Source organism: Ranitomeya imitator, chromosome 6 (assembly GCF_032444005.1).
Source record: "Ranitomeya imitator isolate aRanImi1 chromosome 6, aRanImi1.pri, whole genome shotgun sequence".
NCBI classification, from domain to species: Eukaryota; Metazoa; Chordata; class Amphibia; order Anura; family Dendrobatidae; genus Ranitomeya; species Ranitomeya imitator.
Window position 1 is genome coordinate 459,528,316 of NC_091287.1, and position 20,580 is coordinate 459,548,895.

Here is a 20,580-nt window from a genome sequence, read left to right on the forward strand (position 1 = left end):
ACATTGTTACATGTTAAACAGCTTAATCTGTGGAGGTGGTTTCCACACATGATTTGATATGGCTAGCTGTGGCTCCCTGTTTTATACTGCATGGACTTGATCCGTTTATCCCGCATTGCACTTGCATAAGACTATGAGCCTCCATTTAACGCCTAGTCAACCTGCCACAGCTCTAGTATATGTTTTTGTATATGAATTATTTGAACATCATCAGTGGGACAATTTTTATTTTTACTGTAGTACGGTAATTATATTCTAACCATTGCCAGGCGTGGCTTCTAGGTGCCACTATACCTGCTACTATTCCTTACATGGATAGTATGATTTCTGTTATGAATTATCTATTATTGAAATAATTTCATTTTATGATATTTTGCTCTGAGATTCATTCCTTTTTTTTGTTTTGGGTAAATATTACAGTGAAAATAAACAGTTTTACAAATATTTAAAAAGTGTATTTAAAGGGAGTGTTTGGTCACCACATAGAGATAAGTGGGGGCCTGACAAACGGCACCCCGAACATTCTGCGGTCATTTGCTTCTGTGGCTTCAAGGTATTAACACTTTGAACGGTGTTGCAAAGCACAGCTCCATTGCACTACACACCAGCTCCGTCGGATAAAACAACTGATGGTAGGGGTGCTGTGTGTTGAACCCCACTGATCTAGCATTGGATAATGCTTTTTACATAAAAACTTGATTTAAATAATTAGTTTATTGAAATTTTGTCATCGTTTTCTGATGACAAAATTTCCCTTTAATCTCAGCCCGCAAAAAATGACATACGGTAAATGTACCTCAAGAATTTAGGTGATTTCCACAGATCAACGTTCAGTTATGACAGTGAGATTGCACAGGCTCAGGACTTGTGCTTGCGCCATATGCAGCAGGAGCCGGCTGTGGTACACAGATGGGACGGGACTGATCTCCCATCCTAGGGGGACCCGAGAGGCTAAAAGGTTAGATAATGCAATGTACTACTACAAGTACTACAGTGTATTATCAAAGGATCTCTTATTCAAGTTCCATCGGACCAGGATGTATTGTTAAAAATAAATAAAAAAAACAACTCCCAGCTTAATATAAAAAATGGGTTATGGTAATTGTAAAAAAAAAACCCTGAATCCCCAGCTTAAATAACGCACTTCATGGTATTTCTGCATTTGTAATGACCCATATTATCAAACTATCTTATGATTTATAGAACATGAATACCATAAAAATATATAAAAAACTGTCGGAATTGCCATTTCTTTTCACCTTCCCTCACAAAAAAATGAAATAAAAATCAAAAAGTTCTATGTATCCTAAAGTGGTACCAATAAAAACTACAACCCATTATACAAAAAAATAAGCCCGGATACAGCGCTATACAGAATGATAAAGTTATGACGCTCATATTATAATAAGCAAAATAAAAAAATAAAAAATTTTAAATTGATTTTCTTGTGAAAACATAATAAAACAAAAAAAATAGATACTGTATATACAGTGGGGAAAAATACCGTATATACTCGCGTATAAGCCGAGGCCCCTAATTTTGTCACAAAAACCTGGGAAAACTTAATGACTCGAGTATAAGCCTAGGGTGGGAAATGCAGCAGCTACCAGTAAATTTCAAAAATAAAAATAGAAACCAATAAAAGTAAAATTACCTGAGACATCAGTAGGTTAAGTGTTTTTGAATATCCATATTGAATCAGGAGCCCAATATAATGCTCCATACAAAATACGCCCCATATATTGCTCTATACAGTTCATTATGGGCCCCATAAGATGCTCCATATTAAAATATGCCCTATATAATGCTGCATAAAAGGTTAATGATGGCCCCATAAGATGTTCCATAGAATATTATGCCCCATATCAGTGTTCCCCAACTCTGCTCCTCAAGAGCCACCAACAGGTCATTTTTTCGTGATTTCCTTAGTATTACACAGGTGATAATTGCATCACCTGGACAGGCAAGCATTCAATCACCTGTGCAATACTAAGGAAATCCTAAAAACATGACCTGTTGGTGGCTCTTGAGGACCCAAGTTGGGGAGCACTGCCCCATATAATGTTGCACAAAGGTTGATGGCCCCATAAGATGCTCCATAGAATATTATGCCCCACACAATGCTGCACAAAGATTGATGGCCCCATAAGATGCCCCATATGCTGCTGCGATTAAAAAAAAACAAAAAACAACTCTCCAACTCACAGGCGGTGCCTGGGCTACACCTCTCGCTGGGAATCTGATATTGGTTCAACCCTGACGGACTCGGAATGGACCCAGATTTGGTCTTCCTCCACTGGAGGCTTGCTTAACACCCTCATGCTAGAGACCAATTACAAAGTACTTACAAGATGGTACCTGACCCCGGCCAGAGTAGCTAAGGCAGTCGTTAACTACTCTCCAAACTGTTTTCGGGGATGTAACTCTATAGGAGATATGCTTCATATCTGGTGGCTATGCCCAACGGCTCGAAGGTTTTGGACCAGGGTATACTACTTGATTCGCTCAATAACAAATATCAATCTTAGGAAAAACCCCTGGGAAGCCCTACTAAACAAGCGTATCCCCAATATTTCTAAATATTCCCGAGCCCTTATCACGTTTATATTCTTAGCAGCCAAACAAACTATAGCCTCGGCTTGGAAAAAATCTGGCTTGGATCTGTCGGGAGTTAAATCTCGTCTATCATGGTACATAATTTTTCATTTACCATCAGCTATACTCACTGACAAAGTAGAGAGATTTGAACTTACTTGGCTCCCCTGGGCGGAATACGCCAGCCACACCCCTTTCGCTATTCCGGTATCTCAACTATCTAACCGTAGTCCTCAGGCTTCTGATTAAAATTACCCAAATGGGTATGGATTCATTATAACCTCTTCTCGGGTCCCCCTTCCCTTCCCCCTCCCCTAACCCTTGTCCCCCATTTTGTGTGTTTTTGTCGCTGTTACACTCGTCCTTTGATATGACTCGTCTTAAGTTTATTGCCAGTTACCAGAACATAAATTAAGGACTGTTACCCCCTTGTTATGATGCAATGTACTATATGATAATACTAAAGTTTCTTCTTTTCCTGTATCATATATGCAAACTACAATAAAAATTTATTGTTCAAAAAAAAAAAAAAAGTCTGGAAAAAAAAAAAAAAAAGACATACTCACCTCTCGTTGCTGGGGGTCTGGTGCCGGTGTCCTGAGCAGGCGGGGACACTGGCGAGCTATGGGGGCAAGGTACAGGAATCGCCGCTGGCTTTGGCCCCCGGCACTTGCGATATTCACCTGTTCCCGTTCCACCACCACGCGCGGTTGTCTCGCTAACTAAATACCATATTTTTTCGGACCATAAGACCCACTTTTTTTCCTCCAAATTTGGGGGAAATGTAGGGTGCGTCTTATGGTGTGGATGTAATATGTGGGAGGAGCCCTCCTCATGTCGTCATCATCACAGATCCTTCAGGCATGGTACTAGAATCTGCAAGCCTTAGGTAACAAGACGGAGGGCTCTGTGTGGTCATGTGATGCTCCAGCTCTTTACCTCACCACAGTGTGGCTGGCTGGATGGCTGGCTGCAGGACCTGCAAAGCCTGAACAACTAAGAATTAAAGTTAGTCACTACAACACACAAAAAAGCACTCCGCCACTCCTGTGGTGAACTATAACTCACAGCATGCCATAGCATCTGAAGGACATGCTGGACGTTATAGTTCTCACATGGGATCTTAAAGCAACACTCCTGTATTATTTTTCAGTGCTGGAGTGGTGCTTTAAATATAAGCCCTATGCCCCCATTCTTATACTCACCCACCAGCATCTTCATATTGTACTTTACAGACACACTGTTCCCACAGCACCTGCTTCCACCCGTAGCTTCCAGCATAATAACGTACTAGTATATAATGACACAACATATAATAGTATGTTACTTATGTTATTAAATATTTTACCACATTTTTTGCTGCAAAGATATTTTTCCCTATATTCCACCTCAAACACCTGGTTGCGTCTTAGGGTAAGTTCACACAGGGCGTTTTTTATGCAAATTTTCAGCTGCTTTTTACAATACCAGCAAAGCCAATGAGATTTCAGAAATCTCATGCACACACATTAGTTTTTTGCTTGATCAGTATTTTGTGCTTTGCGGCCTTTTTTGGACATAGAGCATGTCACTTCTTTCAGCGTTTTTCACCCATTGACTTGAATGGGTGTTAAAAAAACGCAGCAAAAACGCAGGTATCATTATTTGCTGTGTTTTTGCTGCTGAAAATACAAGGACAAAGCATGGACAAAGAGGAAAAACAAAACAAAAAAAAAAAACGCACCAAAAACGCACCTAAACCTGCGTTTTTGACGCAGCTCCTTTCCTGCCAAGATGATCAGGTTTTGCTGCAGGAAAAAAAAGCCCTCTGTGAACTTACCCTTATAGTCTGGTGCGTCTTATAGTCCAAAAAAATACGGTACTTTTTTCCCCACTGTATTTATTATGGCACAGCACAGTTAGGGCACTCTGTTTTTGTTAAAGTAACATTGCTCAGCTTCTGATATTTTCATCATGTATTAATAAAGTAAAATTATTTAGCTTACTATTCCGGTTCTCGTCATTCAGCGTCTTATCACGTCAGTTCAAATCTGTGTGTATCTATTTTGAAGTGCTAGGAAGGAAAGGTACGGCTGAGACCAAGACACACAATAGTAATATAAGTAGATCTCTCAAAAGAGAACATCTGGATAGAGGAGATCTGTGTGGCAGTGCGCTGTGTGAGGCCAGTCTCACAGGTCCTGATAATTCCGGAGAAATCGGTACCGGAGTTATCAGTGTGTCCGCGTGCTCACGTAGGCCATCCGTGTGATGTCCGTAAGTACGTTTTTAGGGTCTGTGTGCTGTCCGTGTGTCCGTCTATTGCAACAATTTTTACAATTTTAACCCTATGACAGGAAAAACGCACACAGATGGCACACAGACGGCATCCGTGTGCGGTACGTGTTTACACGGACCCATTGACTTTAATGGGTCCGTGTGATCCGTGCGCTCCCACAGCACGAACATGTCTGTGTTTTGCAAATGGACACACGGTCCGTGAAAACACGCTGACATGTGCAGAGACACATTTATTTAAATGTGTCTACATGAGTCAGTGTCTCCGGTACGTGAGGAAACTTATCACACGTACCGGAGCCACTGACGTGTGAAACCGGCCTAAGGGTACCGTCACACTATACGATTTACCTACGATCACGACCAGCGATATGACCTGGCCGTGATCGTAGGTAAATCGTAGTGTGGTCGCTGGGGAGCTGTCACACAGACAGCTCTCCAGCGACCAACGATGCCGAGGTCCCTGGGTAACCATCGGGTAACTAAGCGCAGGACCGCGCTTAGTTACCCGATGTTTACCCTGGTTACAAGCGTTAAACTAAAAAAAACCAAACAGCACATACTTACATTCTGGTGTCCGTCAGGTCCCTTGCAGTCTGCTTCCCGCACTCAGTGACTGCCGGCCGTAAAGTGAAAGTGAAAGCACAGCCGCTGTGCTCTGCTTTCACTTTACGGCTGGCAGTCACAGTGCGGGAAGCAGAGACGGCAAGGGACCTGACGGACACCAGAATGTAAGTATGTGCTGTTTATTTTTTTTTAGTTTAACGCTTGTAACCAGGGTAAACATCGGGTAACTAAGCGCGGTCCTGCGCTTAGTTACCCGAAGTTTACCCTGGTTACAAGCGAACGCATCGCTGGATCGCATCGCTAGATCGCTAGATCGGTGTCACACACACCGATCTAGCGATGACAGCGGGAGATCCAGCGATGAAAGAAAGTTCCATACGATCTGCTACGACGTACGATTCTCAGCAGGATCCCTGATCGCTGCTGCGTGTCAGACACAGCGATATCGTAACGATATCGCTGGAACGTCACGAATCGTACCGTCGTAGCGATCGAAATGGCAGTGTGTGACGGTACCCTAAGAGTCTGCAGTGTCCACTGCTAAGATAGGAAGGGCTCAGGAGTGAGTCTGAGTGCCCTAATCAGCCATACCTTTCCTTCCTTGCAATTTACACCTTTGGGCGAGCGGCTGGGTGCAGCATGATCCCAGCAAACCATCTACCATCCTGCAGGACCTGTAAAACATAGGACCTGCGGTGACATCAGCATCACGTGTTGATCCACATGACCGGTTAACCCCCGAACATGGAAGCGGGGATGACATTCAGCACCGCAGGCTCTGAAAACGTGGTTATGCCGGCAGCATAACCACTGCAAGTTAGTGTACTTTGTTCTCAATATCCTCCATTTGAGCATCGGGTATCACACCAAGAGCTCCCCCGCCTCTCTTCTTTCTTATGTTTCTATTTTGAATTGCTAGTCACTTTTTACTCTTTGGACACCTTTTGGATATATCAAGTTATTTATATGAAGCCCAAAGTGGCACCACTGACAAACACAACTCATCCCCGAAAAAAAACAAAAAACCTCTCATACTAAGTGTTGGACTGGGGTGCCAAGGGCAGACGAGTAGCCAACTCCAGGGCCCCACTTTTCAGCTTCCTGCAAATGTGACATTATCCTCAATCACAAATGTATAGAACAATTGAATTGGGTAGATCGTTAAATGAATAAGATGCTGCCTTTGTACAAAAGAGAGGTGGCCTACTCTTGGGAAGGGGCCCACCGGAGGATTCTCCTATTCTGTGGGTCAGTCCAAGCCTGCATACTGCTATTAAAAAAAAGGAAAAAAGAATAATAATGCACTTAGCAGCTGTCCCATGTTCTTTATGGTGGAGGACCACCGGAGGCCCTGGTCCACCGTACATCATGCCAAGCATGGCTGCCGTGGTATGGGGCACTGGGTACAGTGGAGTGACACACAACGCTGGGATCCAACATTACATGCCTGAATACACAATACCTACAGCAGAGATTGGTGTCACAGAAATTAGAGTCTGATTTTCAGGGTTTGGGCAAGATCTCAGCGGTAACAAATCAGGGAAATGGTGTGTAATTTGTGTCATTGTAAGGTGTATTTCAAAAGCACAATGGAAAGCAAAAAAACTAGCAACATGGCTGTGACATTTCTGTCCGATCCCTGCAGCTACAACGTGTCCAGTACAAAAATAGTGCGGAATGAAATCCTTCCAACAAATGGCAGTGGGTAGGACACATAGCAAGAAGGACAGAGAACAGATGGCCAGGCACAGAGAAGCAGTGCTTGTGAGAGACCGAGAAACACTAGGGACACGGCCAAAATCTAATCAGCAGGCTCAAGAGGGAAATAGCTCTACTCCATTCCTGACAGCGAGTTACAGATAAAAAGAGCAAGAATGGGGAACGAGGGCTGGAAGAAAGGAAGAACACTACTGCAGGATCGGTGCTTCCTACGGTCACATTCTGGACTTCCTATGTATACAAGATATATACCATTACCATGCCACAGAGCCAAAGCCTTAAAGGGAGAATCCAGTACAAATATTTCTGTTATTCTTCACTGGGGGAGTCATTTTCTACATAGTACATAAACTGGCCCATAGAAGGCGACAATGCCAGATGTTGGGGGTCTGCGGGACTGGCCTGATCACCTAGCAGTGTGCAGCAGGCCTGAAGCTAAGGTAAAGGCATGGGTTGATAACATGTCTGGATAAATAGTAAATTGACCCCAGGAAGAGAAGAAGCCAATGAGAGATCACGGACAATCAGTGCCCCTTGGATCTCTCTACAACGCTTCAGCTCAACACGGTCACTTCTCTCTGGGTAACATGGCAGGTTTCTCTCTTAATTCTGCAACCCAGAAGGAAACGTAATAAAGGATTATACAATACACTTTGAAATCAGAAGTAGAAACATTCTGGAAAAACAATTTTGCACAAATAGGATCTTTATGCAACATAACACAAGGACAGCAAAATATAGGGACTCGCTATGACCCCAACAGTAAAATAGAATTTTAGAAACCAGCTACAGCAGACCCTCATACGAAGCCAAGAATATAGGTAGGAGATATTAGGGTTTTCTGCGCTGCCGATGCGCTAGCAGCAGCCCGTTCAGCACATATGCTAACGGGCTGCTGCTAGCGCAAGTGCCGGCGCTACATCGCGCTAGCGCAGATAGAGCAGCTGCTAGCTCTATCTGCGCTAGCAGTGACGGACCCGGAAACGCTGCAGCCCGCGTCTCCGGGTCCGTCACTCAATGACGGCACATCGCTAGTGCACGCTCATTGTGGGCGTGCGCTAGCGATGCGTCCGACATTGCTGTCAATGGCGGCCGTAACGGACTGCGTTACACCGCGTTTATGCCGCGGTGTAACGTAGTCCATCTAACGGACTGCTTAGACGCAGTGTGAACCCAGCCTTATCGGTAAATAAATCCAGGGGTAGCGATGGGCGAACTCAAACGGTAAAGTTCGGGATCCGTACATCTCCCGGAAGATCATGTTACTGTTCAGGTCCGAAAGCCTGAACAAAGCTTTTTGAAAGGCTGCAGAACAGTCAATCAACAAGCGTTTCTAGTGTGGGCACTTCCAGCTCCATCACACACAGAAATTTATCACATTGGGTTGCTGTGATGTCAGAAAGGTTACCACAGTTCATTGGCTGTGAACCGCGATAACCTTACTGGCGTTGGCACTCGTTGGCAGAGTTGGGGATCGCCGTGAGATGGATTTACGGCAGATTCCTTTGGATTATTTTAGTTTTTCAAGGTGTTAAATGGGTAAGAGAGGGTCAGGGAGTGTTTTGTACAATTAAAGGACTTATAGACGCCTCTCCATTACTTACCCCTGGTCTTTATGTCAACAGACATTACACAGCTGACATCAACCCCAAAATCATTACCCCGCTTGCCAATATATCAGGGCAAGCAGGATGACCAGAGACCAAGTGCCAAAATTGGTGCATCGAATGGATGCACCATTTTTGGGGTGGTTGAGGGCTGGTGTTATTAGTTTGGGAGGGGGCCAAAATCCATGGCATCTTCCCAGCCTATTAATATCAGCCTGCAGCTGTCTACTTACCATTTGCTGGTTATTAAAAATTGAGAGGACCTCAAATCATTGGGGTCCTCCACTTTTAATAACCAATAAAGGCTATACAGGCAGCTGTGAGCTATTAATAGCCTGGGAAGCTTCATGGATGTTGGCCCCTTCCCAAAATAATAATACCAGCCCCAAGCTGTCTGCTTTCCCTCAGCTGGTTATTAAAAATAAGGGGGACCCCACAGAATATTTTCTCTCATATATTTATTTATTACCTTGATACATGCACTGCACAGTAAGCTACACAAGCACTGCACTAATTACATATCTCAGCGACATATTTCATACTATGCACATTCACCAGCTGGTGAAAATTCTCATCAGTGGAAACCTGACTGGCAGTGACCTTGTCACCACTGGTCACAGCCGCTAGCTTACACGCTGTCCTCTGCGTGACAGTGTGGGAACAAGCAATGGTCCACAATACCCAGCAGCTCTGACTGGCAGAGACTTCAGTAAGGTTACCGCCAGTGTTTCCCAGAGTGTCACACAGATGACAGCGTGGGAACCGCCGTATGTTCTGGTCCCCCATTCATTGAATGAGGTTTGGGATCAAGTTCGGGTACCCGAACCAAACTTTTTTGCCACCGTCTTCTAATACACATTCACAGCCACAGAGAATGCAGTCCGCATAGGTCACTATATGGTATACATGCACATACACACATACATAGCCAAAAAAATGGGCTGGCACATCTACTGGTGTAAGTGCAATGTGTAGGTGAACATTCACCAAGTGTCCACTAATAGACAAACGACCTAGAATAAAAACAAACACGCAAACGCGTGTCAGATAAGTACCTGATGGTTTTTACATTGTTACTACTGATTATTGCAGGGAACCTATTCTCTGCAGTTATTTTAGGTGGTGTTTGTCTGCTGGTGTCCACAGTGTGAATGTGCCCCTACATATTACAGGTACACCAAAAGGTGAGTTGGCCCATATTTTTGGTTTCACTTTAGTTCGTTGTAGTTTTGACGGTGTTAAAGGGGTTGTCTGGTCCAAACCGACAGAGACTACAGACTTATGAATCCTGCGTCAGGAGGGTACGTATGAGTTATACATACTCCCGACCAGTGGGCGCAGCCTTGCTCCCCATACACTTGTATGCTTGGAGTCATCCACACCCACTGGTCGGCCACATAATCTGTGTGGAGAGCAAGGCACCGCACATTGCCCGGGAGTATGTATAACACATACGTACCCTCCAGTCCCGACTCAGAAACCGGCGAATCCCCACAGCACAGAGTGTGCACTGGGGGGATTCATAAGTCTACAGTCACACAGACTGGACAACCCCTTTACAGCCCTCCTCATTGGGCTGTGCATCTTGTCTATTATCTTTCCAAAGTCATGTGTAAAACAGTAAGGTCTGGGTCCTATCTACCTATTGTGAGGCCTGCTGGCACATAGGGAGGGGAGTGACCAGAGTTAGGGGCCATCCTGACTGCGCACACCTTGTCATGGTAGCATGGCTTCTTTGACCAAACGAGTGTCAACTAAGTACCGTATATACTCGAGTATAAGCTGAGATTTTCAGCCCATTTTTTGGGGCTGAAAGTCCCCCTCGGCTTATACTCGAGTCATACCCGGGGGTCAGCGGGTGAGGGGGGGCGGGGGCAGTGTAATTATACTCACCTACTCCCGGCGCGGTCCCTGGACGTCCCTGCTTCTTCCAGCGCTGCAGCTTCTTCCTGTACTGAGCGGTCACATGGTACCGCTCATTACAGAAATGAATATGCGGCTCCACCTCACAAAGAGGTGGAGCCGCATATTCATTAATGTATGAGCGGTAACGCTGCCCGCTCAATACAGGAAGAAGATGCAGCGCCGGGGAAGAAGCAGGGACACAGTGCCAGGAGCAGGTAAGTATACAGGGAGGGGGAGCGCAGCGCTGCGCGATATTTACCTGCTCCTCGTTCCAGTGCGGCTCCTTCTTCATCGTCCTCTGGCAGTGATGCTCAGGTCAGAGGGCGCGGTGACGTAGTCAGTGCGCGCCCTCTGCTGAACGTCAGTGCCAAAGACGGAGCCGCACGAGGAGCAGGTAAAAGTGCCGGGGTCCTGAGCGACGGAGAGGTGAGTATGTGATTTTTTTTTTTGTTATGGCAGCAAAAGCAAATGGGGCAAGTGGCTGTGCGGAGCATCTGTATGGGGCCATAACACTTGTGCAGCACTATAAGGGGCAAGTGGCTGTGCAGAGCATCTGTATGGGGCCATAACACTTGTGCAGCACTATAAGGGGCAAGTGGCTGTACGGAGCATCTGTATGGGGCCATAACACTTGTGCAGCACTATAAGGGGCAAGTGGCTGTGCGGAGCATCTTATGGGGCCATAACACTTGTGCAGCACTATATGGGGCAAGTGGCTGTATGGAGCATCTTATGGGGTCATAACACTTGTGCAGCCCTATATGAGGCAAGTGACTGTACGGAGCATCTGTATGGGGCTATAACGCTTGTGCAGCACTATATAGGGCAAATATCTATATGGAGCATCTTATGGGGCCCTTATTACCCTTTATGCAGGATTATATGGAGCATCTAATGGGGCCCATCAAACTTTATGGAGCATTATATGGGGCTCCTGATTCAATATGGATATTCAAAAACACTTAACCTACTGATGTCTCAATTAATTTTACTTTTATTGGTATCTATTTTTATTTTTTAAATTTACCGGTAGCTGCTGCATTTTTCACCCTAGGCTTATACTCGAGTCATAAAGTTTTCCCTGTTTTTTTGTGGCAAAATTAGGGGGGTCGGCTTACACTCGGGTCGGCTTATACTCGAGTATATACGGGGTACCTTGATTTTTATATGTATTTCTACTAGTGATGAGTGATCGTGCTCGAATAAGGTGTTGGCTGCCACGATCGGGTGCTAACGCGTGACTTTGGTGTACTCAATATGTTTGTGTCCCCGTGGCTGCATGTCTCAGGCGGTACAACGGTCGCAACACATGTAGGGGTTGCCTAACAAACAGGAAACCCCTGCATATGTTGTGGCTGTTGAACAGCGGCGAAACATGCAGCTGCGGGGACACGAACATATTATTTGAGCATGGCGAAGTTACTCTATTAATACAAAAGGCGTACTCAGAAAATCATAACACCTTATCCCAGCACGCTCGCTCATCATAAGTTACCGATGATTAGGTGCAGGCACTATTTGGCATACATGTGTATATACACAGTATACAGTCCGCATAGGTGCAGGCACTATATGGAATATATGTGTATACACAGTATACAGTCAGCATAGGTGCAGGCACTATATGGCATACATGTGTATACACACACAGTATACAGACAACATAGGTGCAGGCACCATATGGCATACATGTGTATACAGGTCCTTCTCAAAAAATTAGCATATAGTGTTATATTTCATTATTTACCATAATGTAATGATTACAATTAAACTTTCATATATTATAGATTCATTATCCACCAACTGAAATTTGTCAGGTCTTTTATTGTTTTAATACTGATGATTTTGGCATACAACTCCTGATAACCCAAAAAACCTGTCTCAATAAATTAGCATATCAAGAAAAGGTTCTCTAAACGACCTATTACCCTAATCTTCTGAATCAACTAATTAACTCTAAACACATGCAAAAGATACCTGAGGCTTTTATAAACTCCCTGCCTGGTTCATTACTCCTCAAAACCCCCATCATGGGTAAGACTAGTGACCTGACAGATGTCAAGAAGGCCATCATTGACACCCTCAAGCAAGAGGGTAAGACCCAGAAAGAAATTTCTCAACAAATAGGCTGTTCCCAGAGTGCTGTATCAAGGCACCTCAATGGTAAGTCTGTTGGAAGGAAACAATGTGGCAGAAAACGCTGTACAAAGAGAAGAGGAGACCGGAAGATTGTGGAGAAGGACCGATTCCAGACCTTGGGGAACCTGAGGAAGCAGTGGACTGAGTCTGGTGTGGAAACATCCAGAGCCACCGTGCACAGGCGTGTGCAGGAAATGGGCTACAGGTGCCGCATTCCCCAGGTAAAGCCACTTTTGAACCATAAACAGCGGCAGAGGCGCCTGACCTGGGCTACAGAGAAGCAGCACTGGACTGTTGCTAAGTGGTCCCAAGTACTTTTTTCTGATGAAAGCAAATTTTGCATGTCATTCGGAAATCAAGGTGCCAGAGTCTGGAGGAAGACTGGGGAGAAGGAAATGCCAAAATGCCTGAAGTCCAGTGTCAAGTACCCACAGTCAGTGATGGTGTGGGGTGCCATGTCAGCTGCTGGTATTGGTCCACTGTGTTTCATCAAGGGCAGGGTCAATGCAGCTAGCTATCAGGAGATTTTGGAGCACTTCATGCTTCCATCGGCTGAAATGCTTTATGGAGATGAAGATTTCATTTTTCAGCACAACCTGGCACCTGCTCACAGTGCCAAAACCACTGGTAAATGGTTTACTGACCATGGTATTACTGTGCTCAATTGGCCTGCCAACTCTCCTGACCTGAACCCCATAGAGAATCTGTGGGATATTGTGAAGAGAAAGTTGAGAGACGCAAGACCCAACACTCTGGATGAGCTTAAGGCCGCTATTGAAGCATCCTGGGCCTCCATAACATCTCAGCAGTGTCACAGGCTGATTGCCTCCATGCCACGCCGCATTGAAGCAGTCATTTCTGCCAAATGATTCCCGACCAAGTATTGAGTGCATAACTGAACATTATTATTTGATGGTTTTTTTGTTTGTTATTAAAAAACACTTTTATTTGATTGGATGGGTGAAATATGCTAATTTATTGAGACAGGTTTTTTGGGTTATCAGGAGTTGTATGCCAAAATCATCAGTATTAAAACAATAAAAGACCTGACAAATTTCAGTTGGTGGATAATGAATCTATAATATATGAAAGTTTAATTGTAATCATTACATTATGGTAAATAATGAAATTTAACACTATATGCTAATTTTTTGAGAAGGACCTGTACATAGTATACAGTCCGAATAGGTGCAGCACTATATGGCATATATATGTGTATACACAGTATACAGTCAGCATAGGTGCAGGCACTATATGGCATACATGTGTATATACACACAGTATACAGACAACATAGGTGCAGGCACCATATGGCATACATGTGTATACATAGTATACAGTCCGAATAGGTGCAGCACTATATGGCATACATGTGTATACACACAGTATACAGTCCACATAGGTGCAGGCATTATATGGCATACATGTGTATACACAGTATGCAGTCCGCATAGCTGCAGGCACTATATGGCATACATGTGTATACACACAGTATACAGACAACATAGGTGCAGGCACTATATGGCATACATGTGTATACATAGTATACATTCCGAATAGGTGCAGCACTATATGGCATACATGCCAGGTTTTCTATAGGGTTGAGATCTGGAGACTGGCTAGGCCACTCCAGGACCTTGAAATGCTTCTTACGAAGCCACTCCTTCGTTGCCCTGGTGGTGTGCTTTGGATCATTGTCATGTTGAAAGACCCAGCCACGTTTCATCTTCAATGCCCTTGCTGATGGAAGGAGGTTTGCACTCAAAATCTCACGATACATGGCCCCATTCATTCTTTCATGTACCCGGATCAGTCGTCCTGGCCCCTTTGCAGAGAAACAGCCCCAAAGCATGATGTTTCCACCACCATGCTTTACAGTAGGTATGGTGTTTGATGGATGCAACTCAGTATTCTTTTTCCTCCAAACACGACAAGTTGTGTTTCTACCAAACAGTTCCAGTTTGGTTTCATCAGACCATAGGACATTCTCCCAAAACTCCTCTGGATCATCCAAATGCTCTCTAGCAAACTTCAGACGGGCCCGGACATGTACTGGCTTAAGCAGTGGGACACGTCTGGCACTGCAGGATCTGAGTCCATGGTGGCGTAGTGTGTGGTAGGCCTTGTTACATTGGTCCCAGCTCTCTGCAGTTCATTCACTAGGTCCCCCCGCGTGGTTCTGGGATTTTTGCTCACCGTTCTTGTGATCATTCTGACCCCACGGGGTGGGATTTTGCGTGGAGCCCCAGATCGAGGGAGATTATCAGTGGTCTTGTATGTCTTCCATTTTCTAATTATTGCTCTCACTGTTGATTTCTTCACTCCAAGCTGGTTGGCTATTGCAGATTCAGTCTTCCCAGCCTGGTGCAGGGCTACAATTTTGTTTCTAGTGTCCTTTGACAGCTCTATGGTCTTCACCATAGTGGAGTTTGGAGTCAGACTGTTTGAGGGTGTGCACAGGTGTCTTTTTATACTGATAACAAGTTTAAACAGGTGCCATTACTACAGGTAATGAGTGGAGGAAAGAGGAGACTCTTAAAGAAGAAGTTACAGGTCTGTGAGAGCCAGAAATCTTGATTGTTTGTTTCTGACCAAATACTTATTTTCCACCATAATATGCAAATAAATTGTTAAAAAAACAGGCAATGTGATTTTCTGGATTTTTTTTTTCTCAGTTTGTCTCCCATAGTTGAGGTCTACCTATGATGTAAATTACAGACGCCTCTCATCTTTTTAAGTGGTGGAACTTGCACTATTGCTGACTGACTAAATACTTTTTTGCCCCACTGTACATGTGTATACATAGTATACAGTCCGAATAGGTGCAAGCACTATATGGCAGACATGTGTATACACACAGTATACAGACCACATAGGTGCAGGCACTATATGGCATACATGAGTATACACAGTATACAGTCCGCATAGGTGCAGGCACTATATGGCATACATGTGTATACATAGTATACAGTCCGAATAGGTGCAGGCTCTTAGGCCTCCTTCACACGTCCGTATAATATTATTACCGCAAAAAACGGTAGCCGTGTCATCAGTGTCTTGTATCAGTGTATCATCAGTGTGCCATCAGTTTTTCTCGGTATGGCTTAAAGCACCACTGCAGCGTTTTTTTTTTCCAGTACTGGAGTGGTGCTTTGAATGTAAGCCCCCTGCCCCTAGTCATAGACTCACCCTCCAGTGTCTTCCCCATTTTGTAGCACCATTCTGGTCTCATCTTGTGACAGTAGCTTCTGACTCAATACAAGTCTATGAGAGCCAGGACGAGGCCAGAATGAGACCCTCATAGACTTGTATATAACGTGTATATTGTATATTGCGTATAAAGCAGCACTCCAGCGGTGCAATAATAAAAACTCCACACCGCTGGAGTGGCGCAATAAGAAAGATCAATTCCAAAGCTTCTCCTATACTTTCAATATTAAACACGTACGGTGCACTGATACTGTCCGTATATCGCGCTGACCCATGGACCTGTACTGGCGCTGGTCTTCTCTGCCATTAGCCCGTATACTATGATGGGTACGTGTGGTATCTCTGTAAAACCCGTACGCCACACGTAGCAGAAACGCGGACATGTGAGGGCGGCCGAACACTTGCAGGACACTGAGTACAGATCAGGCTTCGCTCCTAGCAATTCTGCTGATGTGGAAAACCAGGTTATAGCAGATGAGACGGAAAGAGGGATCTCCATAGCAACGAGGCAGCTCTTAAAAATAGAGGGGGAAGGGCGGCTCATCTTTTGCTAAAGGCCCCGGCAAACAATTTCAAGTCAGATTTGTAAAGCAGAAGAGTATTGTATGGCAACACGTGTGAGCCACCACCGGCCCATGGCCGCACACATGTGGGGCGTGATGGCCATCCGATACCATGTAGGACCACGTGTCTCCTACAGGCACCGCGCGGTCACAATGGAGGTCGCCACCTGTGCTGAAAACATTTTTTATAGAGCTTTTAAATTGTGAAACATTTTGTTTTCCTCGTGTCCCATAGAGAAGCCGATAGCGGGGACGCCATACCCAACGTGTGCTTCACTTGCGAACAGTCGCCTCCATGAGATAGAGGCTTCTGTTTTTTTCTCTAGGGACTTTAACCCCTTCAAGTCTGGGTCATTTTACAGTTTTGAAATTAGTTTTTTGTTTTCCTACTTTCAAGAGCCAGAACTCTATGTCTCTATCTACAGAGCCATATGAAGGCTGGTTTATTGCAGGACGGGAAGCCATTCGTTATTACAGTATCATATGCTGAAAAACGGGAAGAAAATTCAGTAAAATTATGAAAAACAATGAAATTCTTCCATTTGTTTTAAGGATTTGCTTTTACTGTATTCAGTATGTGGTACAAATGAGATGTAGATTTTATTGGCACAACTTTGAAGTATATAAAACGTTTTCTCATTCGTTATTGCATTTTTTTCGGAGGAGTACGGTAATTGAAAAAAGAGAAATCATGTTGTTTCCCTTGTTTTAAGGTGTTTATCATATGTGTGAATCGCTGTAAATGGTCATAGATTGCACAGCTGCATTTGTAAAAGTCCAATCTATATACATAATTGTCTAAGGGGTACTTCCGTCTGTCTGTCCTTCTGTCACAGATATTCATTGGTCGTGGCCTCTGTCTATCATGGAAATCCAAGTCGCTGATTGGTCGCCGCAAAACAGCCACGACCAATCAGTGACGGGCACAGTCCGGAAGAAAATGGCAGCTCCGCTCCCCGCAGTCAGTGTCCCCGGCGCTCTGCTCCCCGCAGTCAGTGTCCCCGGCGCTCCGCTCCCCGCAGTCAGTGTCCCCGGCGCCCGCTCCATACTCCCCTCCGGTCACCGCTAACACAGGGTTAACCCCTTCATGACCCAGCCTATTTTGACCTTAACCCCTTAGTGACGGAGCCAAATTTTTAAAATCTGACCAGTGTCATTTTATGTGGCAATAACTCTGCAACGCTTCAACAAATCCCAGTGATTTTGAGATTGTTTTTTCGTGACACATTATACTTTATGATAATGGTAAATTTAGGTTAATATGTTTTGTGTTTATTTATAAAAAATATCAAAAACTTGAGAAAAATGTTAAAAAATTAGCAGTTTTCAAAATTTGAATGATTATCCCTTTAATCCAGATGGTCATACCACAGCAAACCATTAATAAATAACATTTCCCACATGTCGGCTTTACATCACCACCATTTGTAAAACGTTATTTTATTTTGTTAGCATTTTAGGAGGTTTAAAAATGTAGCAGCAATTTTTCATTTTTTCAAGGAAATTTACAAAATGTATTTTTTAGGGACCTATCCATGTTTGAAGTGACTTTAAGGGTCTCATATTGGGAAACCCCCAAACGTGATACCATTTTAAAAACAGCACCCCCTGACATATTGAAAACTGCTGTCAGGTAGTTTATTAACCCTTCAGGTGCTTTACAGGAATTAATGCAAAGTGGTATGACTTTTCTCTACAGGTACCTTCCAGTGTGAAAGAGCAGGAGCAGTCGAGTGGAAATGACTCTTCCAAGGGATATCTCAAGTTGCTGAGGAGGAAAGACAGGGTATAAGCAGCCTTTATCAGAGTTGTAATGGAATTTGTTTTCAGTTTTACTTAAATTCTTTTTTTGTATTTCATCTATAGGTTGCACAACGTGAGAAAGGACAACGTGACATAGATAACGACTTATTCAAGCTGTGCAAGAGCGAGCAGCGTTGTGGGATCCCCATGATCAGAATCATTCCGACTCGGCCTTGATCCGATGACTCTGGGAAGATGTGGCAACTTCGCTGCTGGCCGATTGGGACTGTGCCACGCCACATGCCAGAAAGGATTTTTGTAAGTATTGCAATGTTGTCTGACGCGGCAGTGAACATGTTGATGTAGGTGCATTGTTTTACAAATAATTTTTCCTTTATTTCCCCCTTCACAGTGAAGAGAATAAAAGTCAGTTGGCGTTTAATGAAGGAACGCTTCAAATAGGACATGAGAGAGGAGATTCGGGTTCGAAGTGGTGCTGCTCGAAAACTCAGCGAGCGTGAGCATCTTTTGTGTTGTCTATTATTTAAACTTTTTATTTTTTTCTTACTGTTTTTCATTTATTTTCCACACAGAACCTGGAGCAGCACCTCAAAACTTGGATCGTCCTCTGTTGGAGCGGCCACTCATCGACCAGCCAAATGAACAGGCCCAATCCAAATCATCCACCAGTGATGAAGAAACCAGGTAGGCTTCACAGGATGGGGGAACAGGCAGCCGGTCTATCTGGTTTTCCCCTCTCCCAGCCCTCTGCCACTACTTTACTTGGGTCTGCTCACCAGCGGCAGAGGGCCTGGGAGAGGTTAGTCATGCCTGAGTTTATTCACTTAAGCTCGGTCTTCCAGGCTGGGATGAAGGTGGTTGTAGAAAGACTGGATAGTGGATTCACTCAGATGAACACACTTTTCCAGGAAGTCCACAGATGACTTGACCGCCTGGAAGCAGACCTTAATAGAGAGGAGCAACATTATTTTTCTGCTATAGAATGGGGCGTGACGGAAAACCTTAGTCCTGAACTCCAGCTGTATGTGATGAAGGTCTGTCAGGCTGCTTACACCGAGGCCATGCAGCAGTCCCGATATCAGCCAAAGGCAAAAACTTCATTCCCTACAAGTCAGGCTCCAGCACAGCATCAGTGTCAAGATTGCCGTGCGCAGGCATGTACTACGGAGGACAGAGAATGAACTTCCATCCAATATTGCGGCCAGCATGCAGCCAGCGGGTAAGGAAAGGGTGAATCAAACACCTGAAAACTCCGCCCATATGACCGAAAACCAGTCCCGCCAAATTCAGGTGACAGGTTCCCTTTAACAGGTTCCTCAAGTTCTAAGTGGGGTTGCTCTTTTGCCAGGATGTAATTATGCAGAACAACACACGCTGTCACAACCTCATCAATTGTCTCAATTTTAAGATTGATAGCTGTACCCAAAATGCACCATTTAGATGCCAGCAAACCAAAAGGCACACTCCACAGTTCTTCGTGCCCTTGTCAGTCGGTAGTTGAAAATCCTTTTTGTGTGAACCAAATGCCTACTTGAGTATGGTTTTATGAGGTTGGCACACATTTGAAATGCCTCATCCTCAACAAATGGAATTGGCGGTCAGTGTCCGGAAGAGGTTGTGGCAGTGGAAAATTTAAATTATTACCATACAAACGTTGGCCCATGTCAGAGTTTTTGAAAGTCGGCGAGTCATTTCCTTGTCCAAATGAGCCATCGTCAATGGCGACAAATTGACACTCAGCATCTGCAATCGCCATGAGAACAATGGAAAAGTATTTTTTATAATTTAAGTACTCGGATCCATTTCCAGCAGGTTTCAGAATCCGAATGTGTTTGCCGTCTACAGCCCCTACACAGTTTGGAAAATTACAAATTTCATTGAATTTTTCTGCATTTTTCAAATAGAGTTCAGTTGTGGGAGGAATTCTGCATGCAGAACGTCACATAATGCATGGCAGGTGCCTCCAACAATCCCAGAAAGGGTGGACACTCCAATCCGAAATTGAAAATGCAGAGATCTTAAAATCTCTGCGGCAGCCAGGAATCTGTGGAAAAGAAAATGAGAAAAAAAAAAAAAAATCAGTACATGGCTTTTAGAATAATAATATTAATGACAGGTGTTTCTTTTTCAAAATTATGTACCTTAAGGTCACCAACAGACGTTCCTCAGCAGGAACTGCTCTACGTAGCTGTGTGTCCGGCCTGGTGATGGATCCTCGGACACGTAGTATCAAT

General features: G+C 44.3%; 2 protein-coding genes and 1 long non-coding RNA gene across 3 annotated transcripts in view; 2 read left to right on the forward strand and 1 right to left on the reverse strand.

Annotated features, from left to right (window-relative positions):
* Nucleotides 1-20,580, forward strand: part of GDAP1 (ganglioside induced differentiation associated protein 1) — a 440,350-nt gene that overhangs the window by 112,341 nt on the left and 307,429 nt on the right. The window lies entirely within an intron of this gene.
* JPH1 (junctophilin 1) overlaps nucleotides 1-20,580 on the reverse strand; it is a 176,020-nt gene that overhangs the window by 60,943 nt on the left and 94,497 nt on the right. The gene's annotated exons all lie outside the window — the stretch shown is intronic.
* Nucleotides 1-20,580, forward strand: part of LOC138641465 (uncharacterized) — a 46,979-nt gene that overhangs the window by 22,286 nt on the left and 4,113 nt on the right. The window contains exons 3-6 of the long non-coding RNA XR_011313859.1: nucleotides 18,282-18,368; nucleotides 18,449-18,643; nucleotides 18,738-18,842; nucleotides 18,919-19,030. This is a non-coding gene — a long non-coding RNA (uncharacterized lncRNA). The remainder of the gene's footprint in view (nucleotides 1-18,281; nucleotides 18,369-18,448; nucleotides 18,644-18,737; nucleotides 18,843-18,918; nucleotides 19,031-20,580) is intronic.